The sequence below is a fragment of the Pseudopipra pipra genome, chromosome Z, assembly GCF_036250125.1.
Source record: "Pseudopipra pipra isolate bDixPip1 chromosome Z, bDixPip1.hap1, whole genome shotgun sequence".
Taxonomy (NCBI): Eukaryota; Metazoa; Chordata; class Aves; order Passeriformes; family Pipridae; genus Pseudopipra; species Pseudopipra pipra.
The window spans coordinates 69016975-69034841 of record NC_087581.1 but is presented as its reverse complement, the minus strand read 5'-3'; the positions used below and the strand labels follow the sequence as shown (position 1 = coordinate 69034841).

General features: G+C 41.5%; 1 protein-coding gene across 2 annotated transcripts in view; it reads left to right on the top strand.

Annotated features, from left to right (window-relative positions):
* Positions 1 to 17867, top strand: part of NRG1 (neuregulin 1) — a 452970-nt gene that overhangs the window by 139902 nt on the left and 295201 nt on the right. The window lies entirely within an intron of this gene.

Here is a 17867-nt window from a genome sequence, read left to right as displayed (position 1 = left end):
CAGCAGATATTCCAGCTAAAATCACAGCATTTCTGACTGCATTTTCTTGCTTTCACATAACTTTGCAATGTATGTATTTTTACCCTGTTTTATCTTTGCTGCAGAGCAATTCTGTGCCCTCAAGGTTGATAAGGATCTTAGAGCCAATAAGATTTTACCCATTAATTCTCATGACTTGGTAAAATATGGATCAAAACAGGTTCATTTAAAAAGCAAGTAAGGAAATACTTAATGCAATTCTTGTTGTTTTCTGGTACTTTGACCTATCAATTGATAATTTTAAAATGATCATTTCATGAAGAGTGGCAAAAATAAGCTAGACCTTCCGTGACAAAGAGCTGGGAGAGTTCATACAGATCTCTGGTAGGGAATTAGATACTAGATATTGTGCATTCCTCAGAGAATTTCTTCTGCCACAGTAGGAGGAGGTATAAATTATTTAGATCATAAGTGTCAAATTAAGAATTGTCAATAGTAGCAACGTGTATCCACTTTTAAGTAGTCTGATCAAAGGTTTAACATTTTTCCTGTGCTTCACAGCACTTTATTGGAAAAGAAATGTTCTGCACAACTGATTAACTCAATCAGTCCACCAACAATGGTTATTTTTGGTCACACAGTAGCACAGCACATAACTTCTGTGCAGTCAGGGACTGGGACAGAGTAGGAGGCAGCACTGCAAATTAAAAACCTTTCAGCACTAGAGAGGCATCTTACTTCTTGGCTCTTGTCCAGTGTTGAAACTCAGTTATTGGTCAATTTGCTTTCATGTTGTTTGTTAAGTTGTCTTTCATTTCTCCTGTGCCTTTCTCTGAACTGATAGAAAGCTCACCTCCTTCAAAATTTCTCCTTCCCACTTGGTCAGATGGCCTCAGTATTATGAAAGGATGTCATAAGCCTTGTGTTCACCAAGGTGCTTTTCCAGGGTGGTTTTGTCCTTGCAGTCAGACCCTAACTCAAAGGAAGTGAGTACACTGCAAGTCAATATAATTGGGCGTTGGGTAATAGGGTGTTAGGAGGAGAAGCACTTGCAGTTATTTTGTCATATACTCAGTTACAACTTATGCCTTAGTTCAAATGTCTCTTTCCGAGGCTTGTTTTTCTCAAACTCTGGCCATCCCTGGAGATCAAGCTCTCGTAGTAGTCAGTGTGGGCACTGTTAAAAAGTTCGAAATTAACTAATGCCATTTGTAGTTAAAGCCCACTTGGTGCCATGATTCTTTTTCTTACTATGGAAGAGCCTTCTTCTTTGTGCTAATGATGCTGGTATTGCCTCCTTCACAAGTGAAAGGGAGAGTTCACCTCTGCCCTTGTGAAGCCTTCCAGGAACCAGTGGAGGGGACATCTGGAGAGTCCCACAGGCTCACACCCTGCTCCAGACTTTGTAAGGTAGCCCACAAACAGAACTTTTGGAAAGACAAACTTGCTTTTCTTGAGTGTGTTCAATGCCATTTTCTATGAGTTGAATGCTACTTCTGAGGAGAAGTTCTAGCACATTGCACTGTGGCCTGTAGAAAGACTTCACATGTGGTGAATGGGGGAAAGACAACAGGATATGAAATCTGCAGGTTGCAGCTATTGCCTAGATTTCAACTGACTGATTACTAGTTATACCTTTAGGCTGCATGTAAGATCAGGGAGGTCCCTCTTGGCTTTCCAACTGTACAGATGGTGCTTGAGAAGGTTTAAGCTTTGACAAGCTTACAGTCCTTGGGAACTTGTCTCAGAGCTTGGATCACTACAATAACTGCATACTTTTAAAATTTTTGTTTATTTAAAAAACAAACAAGTCCCTTGCTAGCCAAACCTAGTGTAAAATAATGGTAATTACATGGGCTTTGTCTTTGATTTGCAGTTATTAGAGGATGAAAAGCCATACATAAGTGATGATTTGCAAAATGAGGAAGGAATCCTATTGGTAGATTTCTGATAAAATATTCATTATTTTTGCCAATCTTTCCTATCATAGCCTCTCTCCAGTATCTTCAAGAGGGGCTCTTCTCTTTATATTTTCCAGACATAGATCCATCAGAGCTTTCTCTTCTTTTAGAAAGCAATGCACAGAAAATTTCTGTTCACCAAATGAGTAAAAAGACACTTATCTAAATTAGCCATCCCTGGAATATATTTAAATGGAGATTCCAAAAGTTGTAAGTGAAATTAGGAGATAACGTGTTCCAGATTTCTGTGTTTCATTGTTAGTTTTCAAGGTTCAGTTTAAGTTTTCACCTCAGTGTCCTACTAACACCTCACAGGGAAACATATGAAGTGTCTAGTAGTTACACCTTGTTTGTAAGCTAGTTCTTCAGCACTGTGTTTTGGTGAGGACAGAGTTATGCTCTGTGCAACACACCTTGGGACAGGTGCTGGTGAATGCACAGTGATTTGTAAAACGAAGTGGCTGCTACTTGGCCTTGAAATGTAAATACTCAAACCAGAGAACAAGTGTATATTGAGAAAAGGGGTCCCTGAAGACCTCCAACCTGTTCCACAGCCCCCAAAAAGGATCAGCCTTTTATTTATGTTATCTAAACTGTTCCTTCAGACTCCACAGTCTTTGAGAATGTCCTGCAAACTGTGCTTTGTAGCATAGGAGATGTGAATGTATGGAAAGAACAAGGTTTGGTTTTGGTCAGGGTTTCTCTCCTGCTTTTTTTTCCTCTGCCCTAACTGCACTATTGTGGAGTTCCTTCCTTGCACCGCTCCCTCACACACCCCAGGGGGAGGTCTTGGCACAGCCCTGTGACTGCTTTTTGCAGAGCCGTGTCACAGGTAGGAGAGAGAAGGGAAACGGAGGCAGAGCAGCTGTTGACATAACTGAAGGCTCTGACATCAGTCCTTTTAATTAGGTGGAGAAAGAAGAGAGCTAGCAGGTATTTTTAGAAAGTAGGATGCTGGGGAAAACTACCTCATGCTTGAGGTCTCTGGGTTTTATCATTTTAAGCTCTCCAGTAAAAAAAAAAAAAAAATTGAAATTACATCTTTCTAATTCTTTCCACTTCCTTATATATCCCTCACATTTTTTCCACCCTGTCTCAACAACTGGGTTACTCAGGAGCTTTAATCAGAAGTTAGTTCTGTAAACTTTTTATTGCTTACCTGTCTCCTGCAGATCAGTTTTGTGTAATTTCAGACCTTCAAAGACTAATTAATAGAAATCAGCAGTGCAAGGGGGAGGAAATATTATCACAATGAAGTGAATTAATGACAGATGAGCTGAGCTACAGTTAATGGGCTTTAATCCATAGAAGGGGCTGCAATGCAAAAAAGCACTAGCAAAGGGAGAGAATATGAAATGCATTAATGTATATATATATTTATTGCCAGAATGATCATAATGTTTACCACCTAGATGTTCTTCATTTCCTACTGAATGTTTCAGCATTTAACACCCAGTATTATTCAGGAGGTAAGAGAGTTCAGGAAAGGGTACATCCTCAGCTGAGATTGTCTGTAGATTTGCAGAGATTACACTAAATTGGTAAAAGGTTGTGTAAATTTTGAAGATCCCTCTTTGGTAACCATGAATATTATAAGCATGTTTTTGTACTCTGGTTTCCTAAGGAAATGAAGATTAGAAGGTTATGTGTAGGTGGGTACCTCAGTCAGTGAATCTTGCTACCATCCCTTTGTCTCCCAAGTGCCATTTAAAACTGCTGATGAAGTTCAGCTAAAATAGGCAGCAGGGTTGTGATCTCCAAGCTTTTGAGTTTCTCCAGGTTTTATGAAAACGGGCAGCTTTGTAAAGGAGACAGGGTTCCTAGGTATGGAAGGACTAAAGAATACCTCAGCCCTTATCAAATTTTGTAGAATTCAAGCAGGAGGCATTATGAACACTAACTTCAGAGAGTGCACGTTTGGCACATGACATAATATAATCATAGTGTTGAAATCCACACAGAATGAAGACTGTAATTTCTGCTCTTCAATGAATTATGCTTTTCACTGCAGAAATTGTAGACCTGGGACTATCAGACCCCGAATGGAGTGTATACACCAAGAGGATGGATTTTTCTTTTGGATTGGGTATTTCATAGCTGTTTGCCCCGTGCAGAATGCAGCGGTTCCAATAACACTGGAATTAGAAAGGGTCCAGAGGTATGATCCAGTTAGAAGTGCTCACTTATCTCTGCAGAGCTAATGTGAATTAGCATAGCTTCTTTTGTACACTGCAACCTACAGTTTGATCCCACCATTTGCAAAGCAAGAAAATGAAACCCATTATTTATCATTATAGCTCAAAGGCGTCTACTTGATGCTTGAATAGCCTCTTGAGAAAGACAGGTGATAAATTTTTACTGCAACTAAAATATTTATTGTTACCCAGGGACACATTTTAAAGGTAATGTTAGTTGTATTAGTGCTTTGCAGATGAATGGAGGTAGTTTCCCCTGATGTCTAACTGGCTATATACCATCCTTCACTGATTGCAATGACTGCAGTGCAAAATAGCTTTGCAGTAAAACTATTGCACATGTACTGAAGGTAAGAGAGCCAAATTCTTGAAGTGCAACTCCCATTACAGCTGGAAAGTTGTTAGTTTTGGCCCTCTAGAGTGCAATGATCTTTTGATCTGTGAGCTCAGAAAGTCTTTGCATGCTAACTGGTACCTGTGGTTATTTTGATTATTTTTTTTTACTTTATTAATCCTTGAGTATTAAGGTCTAGACTGTAAGCTTGCTTATTTTATCTAGTCACTGTTCATCAAACTGAAAGAACTGCTTTATTTTAAGGATAAAACACCTAGCTGCTCAGATTAAGTTTCTAGTATTATTTGCAAAGATATGCTGGAAACAAGTTTGCAAAGGAAAAAAAAAAAGAAAAGAAAAAAGAAAATGTTCACATTGGCAAAGGAAGGGAATAAGAAAAATAGATGATATCTTCTAAAGAGCATTGGGATGATTTCTGGAAACTTCCTAACTTGCTTTCTACAGGTATGGTTTCTATAGAAACCTGGAGTTTTGAGGTGCAAATTCAGTACAGCTTTATTTTTTTTTAAAGGCTTCATGCAAAGCAAGAGTGGGTGTCTGCACTGTTACAGAACCGGTGAAACCAAACAATCCTTCCAGTGTAGGACAGGTACTTTCAGTAAACTAAACACCCCAGAGCACACCTCCTGCAGAGTATCCCAGCTGTCAGCTGACTGTGACCCAAAAGCCTCCTACCTACCATACAGAGAAATCTTCCTTGCTCTACACATATCTTTGTGAATGACAGTTGATGCATTTGGAGGACTTGAAATAAGGATTTGTGTAACACTGTAGAGCTTATGGAGCTGGCTGGAGGGCCTGCTCAGCTTCAAGTACTGTCTGAAGGTTGCTTTACCCAAGATGCCTGCAGAGAGGTAGGGGTAGCAGATTAAAAAGCCACCAAGAGGTTGTGTGAGAAACGTTACAAGGAGTTTTTATCTAAATGAATGTAAGCAGTGGTGGCTTATCTAGCTAGGAAACCCTTGTGTGGTGTAACTCTCAGTCCTGCAGTCAGGCACCTCATTCTGTGTTCATTCAGCTGATCATCAGCTCTGTTTTGGGTTTCTCGTCAGGAAGGACTGTATTCTTTAATAAATGTATTGTGTTTCAGTAGCAGAGGGGGTGCTACAGGAGTTGCTTCTGTGGGAAGCTGCCAGAAGATTCCCCCATGTCTGACAGAGCTAATGCCAGACAGCCCTAGAATGGACCCACCACTGGCCAAGGCCAAGCCAATCTGAGATAGTACTAATGGCTCTGTGATACTGTATTTAAGAAGGAGAAAAAAGTTATTGGACAGATGGAATTTTGCTCAGGGAAGTAAGGAGTGCAAATATGTGAGAGGAACGATTCTGCAGACACCAAGGTCAGTGGAGAAGGAGAGGGAGGAAGTGCTGGAGGCTCCAGAGCTGGGATTCCCCTGCAGCCCAGGGTGGAGACCATGGTGGAGCAGGTCATGGTGGAGCAGCCCATGGTGGTCCATGAGGGTGCAGGGATCCACCTGCAGCCTGCAGAGGAGACCCATCCAGAGCAGGTGGATGCCCAAAGGAAGGCTGGGAAGCCATGGGAAACCCATGCTGCAGCAGGGTCCTGGCAGGGACCTGCTGAGCCAGGGAGAGAGGAGCCCACACTAGAGCAGGTTTTCCTGATAGGACTTGTGACCCCATGGGGGGCCCACACTGGAGCAGCCTGTGCCTGAAGGACTGCACCTCATGGAAAGGTTTGTGAAGAACTGTAGCCCATAGCAAGGATTCATGCTGAAGAAGTTTCTGGAGAACTGTCTCACATGGGAGGGACCCCAGGCTGGAGTAGGAGAAGGACTCCTCTCTCTGAGCAGTGGCAGAAACAACCTGTGATGAACTGACTGTAAGCCCCATTCCCTGTCTCCCTGCACCACTGCAGGGGGAGGAGGCAGAGCCCAGGAAGGAGGGAGGGGTGGAGGGAAGGTGTTTTTAATATTTGTTTTACTTCTCATTATCCTGCTCTGATTTTTATTAGTAATAAATTCAATTAATATCCTGAAACTGAGTCTGTTTTGCCTGTGATGGGAACTGCTAAGTCATCTCTCCCTGTCCTTATCCCAACTCATGAACTTTTTGTTATATTTTATCTCTCCTGCCCAGCTACAGAGAGGAATGATAGAGCAGCTTTGGTGGGCACTTGACACCCAGCCAGGATCAACCCACCACAATAAATTATCCTATTAAACCCTAGAAACACACTTAAAACTTGGGGAATAAACGGGCTGTCATTGCCCATGCAAGAGAGCGGCAGAACTGTTTTCTTCTTTTGTCACTCCTTCTGCCTATTTCACCTCCTGGTATGGAGAGCTTTGTTCATAACCTCAGGACAATGCACATAACTGTGACCACAACTTAAGCCTCAGATGTTCTCCAGAAGGTCAAATGTTGATGAATTTTGCCTGTCCAGACATTGGAAATGAATGTAGTTACATGAGTCAAACATCCTGTTCCTAAAACCTTTAAATCTTTTTATATGTAGGGCAAAGATGCTAAAACTGAAGGTATTAAATGTAAATATTGCTGTTCGTAGTGTTCCATTTGGTCTTCACTAACTAAGTGGATTACTAAGAAATCAGATTATTAACTGTATTTTGAAGACTACTTAAATCTTGGAGGTGGCTCTAGATTCCGTTGATTTTTTTTTTTAAAGCAGGAAGAAAAGAGATGATCCAGAGGTTACCAATACTAACATCAGAGTTAGAGAAGTTCCTGAAATCTCCATCTTTCCTAATTCTGTAAGTCAAAGGCTATTAGGACAATGCATTTAACTATGATACTGCTTACCTGCAATGAAGCCAGATTCTAATCAAGAAAAGGACAAAGCTTTCATGCCTTACAGCAGCCAGAAGTGGTCAGACCCAGGGTGTATATCAGCTTTTTGTTGGGGACAAGGCATATATAGGAAGAGCCCTTTGTTTGCTTCCTTCATCCAGAGAAAAGCTATGGGGAAGGGGAGGATGCAGAGACAAACGAATCTGCTCAGTCTGGATCTGCCTTTCTCCTGAAAGGCTTCACAGCTTAGACAGTGAAATGAACCCTGTGTTAGACTAAGGCATAAAAATGCAAGCAGAGGAGCTACAGAAATGCCTTGCTTTCCATGCATGAGAGGATTTGAGCACCAGGATCAGGAGGAATTATTTCAGACCGGTCCATAACTGCATCACTGAAGCTCTGAGACACTTAATCCAATCGGCTAAATATTTCAAACTTTATTTTAAAGTGCTTCTTTTTGCTTAGCAGACAGTGACCGGATATAACAAGCATGCTTATAGTTTAATTCACCTGCCTTCTCCTTGGAACCAAGTCTTTAAAACACACCCATCTTACAGCCGGAAAGGGAGACCTGTGATTATCCCATTCAATCCCTGCAGTGACTCACCCTCCTTGCTTCATTCAGCAAATCCAGCACTACAGGAGTTATTGCTCTGTCCTTATTCAGGCCAGCAGCTGATGGTGCACATGGAACAAGCCTGCTGGGAAGATATCCAGGCTTTGCTTTGACTCCAAGTGACAGTGAATTTGCTACATACCCCACTTCCTCTAATCCTAGCAAATCACTATCACTGCTATGAAGCTCTTCTACATCTGCCCAGTTGGCTTCTGTTCTGCCTCTGCTCTCTGCGTGGTGAGGCTGAACTCCCAGCCTGGGCCTGTGAGGGGATGCTTATGCTGCTCTCAGTTCTCTTCTGAACCCACAGTTTCCATCAGCTGAAAACCTTCTACTGTTGCCTGGTAGAGGAGCTTGGCTCTGGTGAAGGGAGGCTTTAGGGAGAGCTTGGAGTCCTTCCAGGAAACAGGCCTTTTCTATCCATGTGTTGGCAAATTTGGAAAATGAAGCAAATTGTCTGTGTAAGGGACAGAGAAGATGAACTCCTGGGCTATGTTCTTCTCATTCCAAACATCAGTTGACTTAAAGCTTTTGGTCTTTGAGATAACTGGTATATACCAATGCCTTCTTATCTCTCAGAGAGTTCTAGAACTTAATTAATTAGCATTTATGAACTGTGAACACTTCCTTTGATAGGTGTTATTAAGTATCACAGCAAAATGTGAATAATCTTAGCATGCTTAAATTAGCTCAATTTTGGTATAGGTGAAAAGAGAATAAATGACACTTACTACATCATAGGGAATATCTTGGGTTCTTTGAAATGCCATAATCCTCCTCTTATGGCTTTCTGGGCTATTTTTATAATACTAATTCTGATTAAAAGTATGAAGTCTGACTGTCTGCCCTAATCCATTTTCATCCTTGCATATCTAGCAATATTAAACACTCTGACTAGCCTTAAGGCCTTTAAAAATATTCCCATGCTGTAGAAACTTCCGAGGAACAGATAAGCTGCACACGTTTCCCTGCTTCTGCAGAGGGAAGAGTTTATGGAGCTGCACAAGCGACCAGGATGGCTGCTGTATTTAGTGCATTGACTTTGATTATGTCCCAGTCTGAGAGTAGCTGATTTAGTTTTTAGCTGTCTGCTGTTCCGAAGTGGAGCTCACACGCTGTGGTCACACACTGTGATCACACACTGACAAGAAAATGGTTTGTCCATTTCCAGTTCTTGTAGTTTTCTTCTTTGTTCTTGTTACAGTAGCTGCTCACCTCCTCTCTTTATAAGCTAAGAAGCTGTATAAAAACGGGCTGGAACTGCCTGCACCGAAATGGGTAAGGTTGAGAGGCTGCTTCTGCAGCCTGCTCCCTGTGCAGGGTACAGATGCTTTGAGCCCCGTCCAGATTGTAGCCAGGCAAAAAGAAGTTTCACAGAAGTACTCAGTAACTCATGATAGCAATGGAGAAAAAGGCACAGCTCTTGTGTTCTTAGACAGTTTTGCCCCACTTTATGTTGTATTTTAGGCTGTTAGTACTGCAGATAGAACTGTATTGAACTCTACCTTTTCATACTAAAAAAGCTCAGCTAACCTTCTCAAACCCCACAGCTGTTCTGAGAGGGTTTTCAGCCATAAAGCATGAATTTTTATCAGCTGTTTTGCAATTAAAATGAGGAAAAATCCTCCAAAAGCACATTTTAAAAAATATGTAACTTGATGTTGTTTTTCAATATCCTGTCTGTAAAAACAGGGGTTTTTTTCCTCAGTTTTCTAGGAAACCTAATTTGACCATGAAAGAAGCAATTAAGCTAGAATATGTTCTGTTTTATCTGATCTCTAAATAATTTAGAGGCTGAAATTGGTTTGATTTTTTGTTATTGGTACCGAAAAATAAAAACTTTACTCATTATATGAGCAAGTAAACACAAAAGGCAAATTGTGTGAGGCACATAAAAGTGAAGAAGGACTAAGAAAAAAAGTATGTGCAAAAGAACAAACTTGGTCCTGCAGTTTAGCAGTCATATTTACTGCAATTTTATGATATGAACAGATAGGAAAATAATAATGTAAACATGTTTAACTAGAAATCATCCAGTTCAAGTCTCCATTCCCAAATTGTCTTATAACTTCAAATTCTTTATTTCCATCTGCTGCATTACTAGAACAAGTGCAACCTTATAAACTTCTTTGTTAGAGGAAAATGGGATTTATTTGCTATAGGCATGTAAGGGGTGCAAAAGATCCAGAGGCTATACTGGATTTCGATTTTGTAGTTAAAGCTTAAAAAGTGATTTGAAAGCAATGCTTTTCGTTAAACATTTAAGAAACTTTCTGTAGAAAATGTGATTGCATGCTAAACAGAGGAGAAGAACATAGATTATTTTTTGTGATGATAACACTGTTCCTTGGGAGAGAATGACCTCCAGTGTTGTCTTTCTTGGACCATCTAGATAGAACTCAATCACTACTCACCTTCACAAAGACTATTTCAGAGTGGGGCAGTTGATGACAAAGTAGTCTGATGCCTCAACCCAGTATATTCACTGGAGGAAGGTTCCCTTGTAGTGGGGATGTACTTGGACTGGTTGGTTGTACAGCAAAAGGGATAAGGGAGATGAACAGAAGTAGCCATGATCATTTCAGCACAATGGAAGAGTAGGTATGGAAAGAAGGGCAGGGGTATTTTGAGGGCACAGCAGCTGGTGGAGTTGTTTTTTTTTAAGGACAGAGGGGTTGTTTTGAAAGCACAGATGGTGTTTGGGATGTAGGAATCTGTAGAAAACCAAGATTTGAGAGATGCCTAAGACACTTTTTCATGTGGGCTACGAGTTCAGGTTTCTGTATTTTCAAGTATGCTTTTAGAAAGATTTTAAAAGAGCGTGGGTGACACCTCAGAGTGTGTGGAATTAACACTCTGTGCAAACCAAGCTCTAAATAACCCAGGTTGTCTCTCTCCCACCATCAAAAGTCCATGCAGTCACTGGTTACTTTGAAAAACTGTGTCCATCTGTCCTAGAATTATAATAAATATTTTGGCAAATGCATTCATATGAATTAATTTTCCTACATGCAGTAGTGACTCTGCAAGTGTTCTTTGACACTATTTGATTAATTTTCCCAAGGTTGACACTTTTGTTGTTAAGCAAAGCCACAGAGTGATTGTGGCCTGATGACTTTTTTTTTCCATGACACAACAGATCAGTCTTGTCTTTCTGTCACACAACCACGAAGCAAACAAGGCTGTGTCAATAAACTGGGATTATTTTTAGTTTCCTGAAAGCTCCTTCCTGCTTCTTGGCTCCTATCTCTCCAGGCAGTTGGGAGATGCTGTTTTCCTCTGTCACAGCCCCTGGTGATTATACACTATCTGTTCTGGACTTTGTGTCCATTCTCCAAGTAAGAACCAAGATAAGATATGATTATCATCAGGATACCTTGACACCTCAGGCTCTGCAGGTGAACACGCATGGCAAAACAGGTGACTGTCTATGAATTTCCATTTCATACACTTCTTTCTTCCTTGAAATTACTAAGTGTAGTTGGCCTGATGCTAAAAGCCATCATATCCAGAAGCCTTGTGGAACGTATGTCACATAGGAGCAGTCATAACAGATCAGACCAGTGTCCACTAAGCCAAGTGTTCTGTAAAACAAAATACAAGAATAGGGGAAAGACATAGCATTGCCTGGATTTTTGGAAAGTAGTGGTTGTGGGACTCCTGAGGCAGAGATTTTGCTTGGAAGCCTGTCAAGGACTTTATTATTTGAATCTGAAAAAGTTAGCTCTGCTCATTTCCCTGTGATGCTTATCTTTTCTTAGATCTGCATCGTATGATTCCTCAAGTGCCTTACTTTCTTTAACCTGAAGAGGTGGCATTTTGTAGAGTCCACACCTCTCTGTAAGTATAGATCAGAGAAATGTCACAGGCAAGAGAGTTTCTGCCTGTGTTGAGTTCATACCAGGAAGAAAATTCTTGCAGATAACTCTCTTCATTTGTGCACCCAGAAGTCTTTCACACATACAGGGTTACCAGACTGCACACATACGCTCCAGAATAAATACATGTAAGGAGTAGGCTTGCTGGTGTCACCAAATGATCTTTTTTGAGCCATGGCTGTCAAATGCCAGAAACTACCCATCTCAGTGTTCCTTAAGGTAAACTAAGAAGCTGACCCAATTCCACTACTTTGACATTTCTTTTTATTTCTAATTTTCAAGATGAACACAAAAATGTTCCATCCAGTGACACTTACGAAGAACAAAAGCATTCAAAATCCACCTCTGTTTTGGAGAGCTTTCATAGAGAAAGCCAGAACACCTGAGTTTGTCTGACTTAAAGCATTGGTTTCTGACTGCAGCTGCCTGCAGGGCAGGGACAGATGATATTATAGTGGGGGTCTGCTACAGGCCACCCGACCAAGAAGACTAACTGGATGAGTTGCACTATAGACAAATAGGAGCAGCCTTGTGTTTATAAACCCTGGTCCCCATAGGGGGCTTGAACCACCTCAACATCTGTTGGAGGGACAACACAAGCAGTCTAGGAGATTCCTGGAGTGTGTTGATAACTTTCTTCTCTAAGTCATAGAGAATCCAATGAGGAGAGGTGTTATGCTGGACCTTGTTCCCTCCAGCAAAGAGGGCCTGGAGGGGAATGCGAAGCCCAAGAGCAACCTGGGCTGCAGTGACAATGGAATTGGTGGAGTTTGAGACCCTTAGGGCAGCAAAAGGAGGGAACACAGCAAGCTCACTACCCTGGGCTTCACAAGAGCCAACTTTGGCTCTTCAGGATCTGCGTGGTTGAGTACCATGGGATAAAGTGCTGGAGGGAAGAGAGGCCCAAGAAAGCTGATCAGTATTCAAGGATCACCCTGTTCCAGCTCAGGAGTGGTGCATCCCAAGAAAGAGGTAGTCAGGCAAAATCATCAGGAGGCCTGCATGGATGAATGAGGAACCCCTGGACAAAGTCAAACACAAAAAGGAAGCACACAGAGGGTGGGAGCAAGGACAGGTAGCCTGGGAGAGAGCCTGCAGAGAGATTGTCTGACCCGTCAGAGATCAGGTTAGGAAAGCTAAATCCCTGATAGGATTTAATCTGGTCAGGGATGTAAAGGACAGCAAGAAAAGTTTCCATAAGTACATTGGTGATTAAGAGAAGCCTATGAAAAATGTGGATCCTCTCCAGAAGCAAGTGGGAGACGTGGTTACCTGGATCATGGAAAAGGCTGAGGTGCTCAGAACCTGAAGGTGCATGAGTCTATGTGTTCTAATGAGATGCATCTGTGAGTCCTAAGGGAATTTTTGGAGGAAGTGGCTAAGCCACTATCCATCATATTTGAGAACTCATGGCAGTTTTGTGAAGTTCCCACTGACTGGAAAAGGGGAAATATACCCCCATATTTAAAAAGAGAAAAAAGGAAGACCTGAGGAATTACAGGTTGGTCGGTATGAGCTCAGTGCCTGGCAGCAAATTATGGATTTGGAGCAAATTATGGAGCAAATCCTCCTGGAAACTATGCTAAGACACAAGGAAAGTAAAAAGGGTGATTGGTGACAATGTGTCTCCATTAAGGGTAAATCAAGCCTGACAAATTTGGTGGCCTTCTATGGTGGATTTGCAGAGCTATCTGTGGATGAGAAAAGAGTGACTGTTGTCATCTACCTGGATTTTTGCAAAATGTTTGGCACTGTCCAACACAACATCCTTTTCTCTATACTGGAGAGACATAGATTTAATGGATGGAGCACTGGATGGATAAGGAATTGGCTGGATGGTTGCACACAAAGAGTTGCAGTCAACAACTTAATGCCCAAGTGGAGACCAGTGACAAGTGGTGTCTCTCAGGGGTTGGTACTGAGACCAGGACTGTTTAACATCTTTGTTGGTGACATGGACAGTGAGGTTGAGAGTGCTCTCACCGAGTTTGCTGATGACACCAAGCTGTGTGGTGCAGTCAACACGCTGGAGGGAAGGGATGCCATCCAGAGGGACCTGGACAGGCTTGAGAGCTGTGCCTGTGCAAACCTCATGAAGTTCCATGAGGTCAAGTGCAAGGCCCTGCACCTGAGCTGGGGCAATTCTGAGCACTACAGACTGGCAGAGAATGGACTGAGAGTAGCCCTGAGGAGAAAGACTTGGGAGTGCTGGTGGATGAGAAAATCAACATGACATAGCAATGCACACCTACAGCCCAGAACGCCAACCACATCCTGAGCTGCATCAAGATAGTCATGGCCAGCAGATTGAGGGAGGGGATTCTACCCCTCTACTCTGTCCTTGTGAGACCCAATCTGCAGTACTGTGTTCAGCTCTGGAGAGGCTTTTCTCCTCTAGGCCCCCAGTAAAATGTTCCTCCATGATGGGCCTTGAATGCTGGGGATCATTTTCTCTCTTCAGATAGAGGTGCAGCACTCCGTTGAGGATGCTGAGACAATTGTGAATCACTGGCTTTCATCCGATGTGCAGAAGAAAGAAAGAAATCAATTTTAAGAAGAAATCAGCTGATAGTGTTTGTTCCTGACAGGGCTTTGCTCCTACTATGGAGGGAACTCCTTGCAGTTTGTATTGCCAAGGCAATTTCAGGTAACAGTCCAGTGCTCTGAGTGTCCAGGTAACTCTCAAACTCACTTAACTTTAATGGTTACAGGAGTGTGACTCCCAGCAGATGCTGCAGGGGCTTTCCATGAGCTGGTAGGTCTAAAACAAACAAAAAAAAAAAAGGCAGATTCACTGACAGGCTGAGGAAGCTCGTATGTGCTGGATGTACATTTACAGGATACCCAGCATTTGCTGTTTCAGAGGCTGGATTTAATCTCATCTAGCACTGTGCAAACTGTGCTTCCATCTTTTAAAAATTGAAGTACGTAACTCCTGCTTTGTTTCTTGAACAGATGGCTATTCCCTAAAAGAGATTTTAGTGGCTACAATATCTCTATATGTCCTTTTTCATGACTTTTATATCTGCCAACACAGCATCTTTTTTGCTGTTTTGATTCCCCTATGATTCTATCTTGCATTTGTCACATACTGTTCACTCCAGCTATCTCTGGTCAAATTGTACAGAGCACTTGATGTGACACCAGGCAGTGAATGCAATAAATAAAAAATTTTACTTATTTGGGTTTTTTTAGCTGGTGGGAAGTGTCTGCCTTGAAGACACCACAGCACCTGTCAGTAATTTTTCCCTCAAATGTGTGGCATGTAGATACTGACATTTAGGGTTTCTAAATCCCTGTGTTGCAAATCATAAATTTATGCAGGTTGGAAGGACCTGCAGCAGTTTCACCTGCCTCCCCCTCCTCAATACTAGTCCAGCTAAATCAAAATGCTCTGCACGGTGCTATTTTTTAATAGCTTCAAGAATGGAGAACTAGTGACATCCCTGAAACCTTGCTATAGTAAAGGTCTTCCTCTCTGGAGAAAAAAATTGTTCCCAAGTTCTCATGGCAGTGTCCTGTGTTGGATCTTGTACCTGATGGCTCTCATCCTTTCTCTGTGTATCTCTGAGAAGCCCCTGTCTCTGTCTTTGCTCTCCCCTCCTATGGGCCTGCTGAAGACAGTAGTAGGCCCCTTTTAACCTTCTCTTCTTAATCCTGACTTGAAAATCATTACCTATCATAAAGAAATATAAGTTTAATGGCTTTAATATTTTGGGGTTTGATCAGGAAGGGATCAAGTTTTCAGGCTTTTATGCACAACCACAAAGGCAACTCTTCTCTTTTTGTCTGACCTTTTAATTATATTGAGCTGTGGTTCTCTGTTTTTCGTTTATTTAAAGAAACTGAAACTGCAAATAAGAAAAGTTTTTAAAAGAAAGGGAAGAAAATCATGACAATTGCCAAAATTATAAATGCAGTTTTAATTGAAAGTGCTTTTATGGGCACATAAAAACTCCTTTAGTATGTTGTACTGCTTCAGGACTTGTGAAATAGTTTACAGCTTCCCTCAAGGAAAGAAAAAGAGCAGTGTTGACAAATGACCAGAAATAAGCATTTTCCTGCAGCACTGAAAAGATAGGCTATATGTTTATACCTTAAAAAAACCACTTTCAGTTTCCTATTTCTTGCTTTGAAGATGCAAACCTTCAAGAGACTCAGAGAAAAATAGGGTGGCAAAATGAACCCAAAATTCAGGTAGAGAGCCTTTTATAACCCTTGTATTTGAGAAGTTTCAGTTTTAAAATGTAAACAAATGTTTCAAGAAATTAAGACTAAATAAAAGTAGTAGTGACATGAAAAAATGTTGGGTTGTTCAAATACCTTAGTAAGGAAGAAAAGGCAAGGCAGAGGGTAAACAATCTGTGAAGTTTGAGTGTTAAAATAATATACAAGTAGAGAAAGCAAAGCTATTGTGCAAAGAAAAGTAAGGAACAGGCCACATAGAGGCTGGAGATCAAAAGGACTTGAAATAGAGGCAGAAATGTTCTGGGAAAAACGTCGTAAACAATAACACCCTAGAATTGGTTTCTTAGAAAAACTGGAAAAAAGTGAAAGCCTAGGTATGTAGCTTGATGCTCTTTAATACATTTGAGAAGGCTGTTTTGGAAAAGCAAGGGAAATAGCACTGAATAAAGAGTAGTTCTGTACATAATGTGATCTTCAGTAAAACAATAGGCCACTCACTTCACGTTCCTCTCATTGGGAGAATCTGTTGCTCCTATTACATGTAAAACAACAAGAGAACAAGATCTTATGGCGAAATTACCTTTATTTTGCTGATTTTCTTAGCAGTTCTGTAAAGTCTGAAAGTGTTTGTGCTGTTGATGATTTTTTAGCAAAAGGTTGTTGCAAGCAGATGCAAGCACCAATAAACATACAAAGGCCCAAAGCGACTGGAGTCTTTCGTGGAAGTAACTCAAGAGTAGTAACTTAAACTTCACAATACATCAGAATTTGGAGTTTTGGCCTCAAATCTCGCTTTGCTAATTCTGCTGCAAGGTAGAGACTATAAGACTGAAATTCTTCCTCAGTCTTTTCACATTTAAAACACAAATTACTTCAATAGTATTCTTTGGCACTTTTATAAATGGATGAAAGCATCTGTCAGCAATAACTTAACATTAATTGTTCTTTAATTAGTATAATGAGCATTTTTGGATGGTGTAATGCTCATGTGTGCATTCCAGTGCTTTCTCAAATGAAAACTTAATTCTGCACGTCCTCTCTGAAAAATCCTAAAACTAATGCAAGCGCTGTTTCATAGAATTATAGAACCATAGAATGGTTTGGGTTGGAAGGGACCTTAAAGATCATCAAGTTCCAGCCCCAACACCACGGGCAGGTAACCTTCCACTAGATCAGCTTGGTCAGGGCCCCATCCAACCTGGCCTTGAACACTTCCAGGGATGGGGCATCCACAGCTTCTCTGGGTAATCTGTTCCAGTGCCTCACCACTCCCACAGAAAAAGAATTACTTCCTAATATATAATCTAAACCTTACTCTTTTTCACTTTTGTCATCCATCTTCGTTCTTAAGTAGTATGCATATCCCAGTCAGTCTGTGAGAACAAATCAGAAAGGGAGATAATTTAAAGATAAATAAGGACTCAATAAAGGCAGTGCTGATTTACAGCATGTTATTTAAACTCACTCACTGTTGCCGTAGTAGTCAGGCTGGGCCTTTGGACTGAAGGACAGATGCCAAGCTTCTTTCTTCCTCCCTGGTATAGTCTCCTGCTGCTTGGCTGGCATGTGTCTGTAGTGCTCATGGATTCACTGCTTTTACTGTATCAGCAGCACAGAAACTTTATTAATTAAAAATTCCACGAACCCCTCAGATTCCATGAGCTGCTCACAGTATAGCACATACGTACCTGAGGGTCCTCCACCAACACTTCAAAGAAAGCAGTAAGAGCCAAAAAGAGGAGAACTAGTTTGGAAATGTAGTGAGCATGTTGAAATGCGTGGACTCAAGTGCTTTTCAGACCAAGAGGCTGCCAGTCAACCTGTGCTGCCTCGCTTACAGAGCAGCACATCTCCAATGAAGAACATCAGAGCAGTCTGATGCCTGTGCCTCTGCACCTTCTGTGGCAGGGGCTGTTCCCTCCAC